The following is a 4316-nucleotide window of genomic DNA, read 5'->3' as shown; positions in this document are numbered from 1 at the left end:
GATATATGGGTGATAGTAGATCGGTTATCCAAATCTGCACACTTCTTACCTATGAAAGAGTCATATTCGATGGAGAGATTRRMAAAATTATACATTGATGAGGTAGTAACACGACATGGTGTTCCTCTATCAATTGTTTCTGATAGAGATAGTTGGTTCACTTCTATGTTTTGGAAGAGCTTCCAAAGAGAAATGGGTTCACAAATTAAGCTAAGTACAACTTATCACCCTCAGACTGATGGACAGAGTGAACGAACTATCCAAACTTTAGAAGATATGCTTAGAGCATGTGTAATTGATTTCGGAGGATCATGGGATAGTCATTTGGCTCTGGTTGAATTTGCATACAACAATAGCTACCATTAAAGTATTCAGGCAGCACCTTTCGAAGTTCTGTATGGGTGAAAATGTCGAACTCCATTATGTTGGAATGAAATAAGTGAAAAACAGTTAGATGAGCCTGAGTTAGTTCAGCAAACTGCAGATATAGTTGGAATAATACGGGAACGAATGAAAGCGGCACAACATAGACAAAGAAGTTATGCAGATAAACGTCTGAAGCCGATTGAGTTTCAAGTGGGTGATAGAGTAATGCTGAAAGTATCACCTTGGAAAGGAATGGTACGTTTTGGAAAAAGAGAGAAGTTAAGTCCAAGATATATTGGACCATTCCCTATTGTTGGAAGAATTGGGGAAGTGACTTATAAGTTAGAACTTCCTTTAGAGTTAAATGGAATTCATGACACATTTCATGTGTCGAATTTAAGGAAGTGTCTAATAAACCCAGATATGGCAGTGCAGTTACCTGAAATTAAGGTAGATGAAAGGTTATGTTTTGAAGAAACCTCTGAACAGATTACTGACTACAAAGTAAAGAAGTTGCGAAACAAAGAGATTGGGTTAGTAAAGGTTCAGTGGCATTATCACAAAGGACCGGACGCCACATGGGAATCGGAGTCTGAAATGCGAATGAAGTATCCTTACCTTTTTGCTGAAATAAAATTCCGGGACAGAATTCTTTTAAGGAGGGAATGTTGTAATATTCGGGTTATTAAATAGGATGTAATAACTAAATTTTTTTGTTTATATGAATATTTTATATTATTGTGTATGTGAGTGTGGAATTGTGATGGGAGGCAGCTTATGCACTTGCTATAAATAGCAAGTGCATATGGAAGAAAAAAAAAGGTCAGTTGTTGGATTTTCTTGAGAACAGAATCAATTGAGAGTGAAGACTGAAGGAGAATCGTAGACTTGACTTCAATCAGTATTATAAGGTGAGTGTTTTATGCTTGAGTATTAAAGATTTGCTTGCAATTCAATTCTATTTTGAATTGTCTTAATATGAACATCATATGTATCCTGCGGACTCCACCTAAACCGGTCTAGTTATGACCGGATATCTATTAAACCGCTCAAGTGTTGAACGGATATGTTTTTAAACCGCTCAAGGGACAGCCAGATTCTCTTTAAATCGCTCATGTGTGAACCGGCTTAAAGCTAAACCGCTCAAGCCGTGGTCGATGTAACCCTCTTGATATTCTAAGACTTTGTCCGGACATCATATCCGGACAAGGTTGACCGGACTTCAAATCCGGATAATGTGTTAGAATTTTTTGATATAATTAAGGAAAAAGATGTAATGCCGGTGTAACCGCGAGAAAGATGAAATGGCGGTGTAACCGCGAGAGAGATGTAATGGCGGTGTAACCGCAAGAGAGATGAAATGGCGGTGTAACCGGGAGAGAGATGAAATGGCGGTGTAACCGCGAGAGAGATGTAATGGCGGTGTAACCGCGAGAGAGAGATGTAATGGCGGTGTAACCGTGAGAGAGATGAAATGACGGTGTAACCGCGAGAGGGATGAAATGGCGGTGTAACCGCGAGAGAAATAAATAAGTATATGTATCTGAACAGGCTTGATTCTGAACTGATTGTTTGGAAATTATGTAATTTGTTTGAGATTTATACACTCACTAGACCTTTTTGGTCTAACGCTCAGTTGTTGGACTAACCTGTTTTGCAGGTCATCATACCTCGCAAGATAAAGGCAAGGGAAAAGTTCAGAATGAATGACATTTAGTTGCTCATAAATGTATTCAATAGACTTTTTTTTAGCGCATGTTTTATAAATGATATTACATTCTGTGTTATGAGTATTTGTATGTGGATTATCGGTATATAGAATATATGGGTTGTTACAACCTCCACCTCAACACCTACAGATACGGTCACCAAGGCTGACTTATGCGCCCTCTCTAAGGCACTAACATCATCTTTTAACGAGATAAGTGCCAAATTCGCTTATTGGGCAGCAGAACCAGCCAAGGCTCTCACCAAGAGCCTTGAAACTCAACAGGCGCGCACCAACTCCCTCCTTCTAACCATGGAGGAGACTCGAAAAAGAAGGGCCCTGAGAAAGTATCTCACTTCCTTCAGGATGACAAAGAAGAGGAGCAGAGCCGCTTACTCCACTAGCCGCCCCCTTAAGAGGCCGACGCATGATGACTCAGGCCAAGGTGATCATGGTATAGGTCCTCATGAGGGGGAGACCCCGGCTCAAGTACCAATGGAAACTATTGCATGACCACCTCCACCACCACAAAGTCACCCAACCCAATCAAACCAAGGAACCCAGGCGAGGGAACCAAAGGCTCAGCTCTCTGAAGATGTATAAAATGTAAATGTTTCCTCTGCCTGCACCCAAGACCCTCTACTCACAACCAATGAGTTCTCACCAATTTGGGTGAGTTCTTCTTCATCTGATAACCCACCTTCCCCTCAGCAAGAAACATCCCTACCCTTCACCCAATCACCAATACCTCCTTCATCACCACCTTAACCAGAACCATCCATCACCTTACCACCTCAACCAGAACCACCCATCACCTTACCCACTCAACCAGAACCCTCTATCACAAACCAACCACAACCAGAACCTACCAAACAGAGCCTACCAAAACAGAAACCACCCAACAAGAAACCACCTGACTAGAAGCCATACCTCCACCAGAACCTTCCACTTCAATACCACAAACCATCACCTAAACACAACCACAACCATCCATCACCCAACCAACCCACCAAGTGCAAGCAGATATCCCTTCCTCATCGAGGCAAGCTCCAACATAAGGAAGAGTCGATGAAATCATCTCCAACTTGGAGTCGTTCAGGAGACATTCACCAATGCCTCCAAGGGAACCTGTCTTGATGGAAAATATCCATCAATACCTCTACCATGTCGATGATGAACAGCTGGTCCTCATTCCTCCCAACTTATCTCCTGAGTCGATGGACCTGCTTCGTCATAGATTCGTGAGAGAGACGACCTCTCCACCACAACACGTCTTCTCAAATGATGTAATCAAGACTGTCCTCGACATCAATATAAGAACCTTCACCAACCGAGCTATCAAATATATCGAGTATACCATGGAATGCACACATGGGATAATCAACATCTTCAAGGACAATGATTTAATAAATATTAACCCATGGGACTTGATCGATCTTTATGGCCATACAGCTCAGCAACAAGACCAAGGGATAAGGTACGGGATGGCCAACAGAGCGATAGTAGAGATGATGGGAACCCTAGTCAAGTTTAGTGCAAAGAGCGACTTCTGAATCGCTCTTGAACTAGGTATTCAAAGACTCTCTTGCACACCTCCAGATGAAGATTTCCAAGGCTTATAGGAGAAGCGATCTGCATCGGTCCTAGCACAACCAAAACTCGTCTTGGTTTTCAAGAATGAGTATGGAGCTAAAAAGTTCTTCAGACTAATTGAGGCCTTCAAGTATTCAACCAATACACTTGAATGGTTTTCAGAAAGTCATTCGAGAGAGACTAGGTAGACCGCATATGCCGAAGAAGGAAGGACAGGAACTCATCCATGGTATCTCCACAGTGGTCCATTTCAGAGGACTAATGATGCGCTTTTGGAAGATTTATAATGGAGACCATGAGTAATTATTTTTATTTCCATCATGTACTTTCATTTCTTTCCTTTTTTGTAAGAAATCATCCAACCTTTAAGAACAATGAAAATATTTGGCAAAAGGATGTTTTTCTGGATTAGCTTATGTCTTACATTATTTCATTTCTTCATAGACTAGTAATAATTTGTCTTTTCATTACTTAGGGGGAGATTGTTAAACCCCATCACTCTTATTTGTAAAAGTAATGAAAAAAATACAAGTGTGAAAGAGAAGAAGACCGATGGAAGACTCTCAACGAAAAACTCTAAGTACCCAATACAACCAGAGATGCGATGAAGGTCCATAGGTGCGATGAACTGCGCATCTCCAGAACCCCT

The sequence above is a fragment of the Cynara cardunculus genome, unplaced genomic scaffold (assembly GCF_001531365.2).
Source record: "Cynara cardunculus var. scolymus isolate 2C unplaced genomic scaffold, CcrdV1 Un_Scaffold_1470, whole genome shotgun sequence".
Taxonomy (NCBI): Eukaryota; Viridiplantae; Streptophyta; class Magnoliopsida; order Asterales; family Asteraceae; genus Cynara; species Cynara cardunculus.
This window is presented reverse-complemented; position numbering follows the sequence as displayed.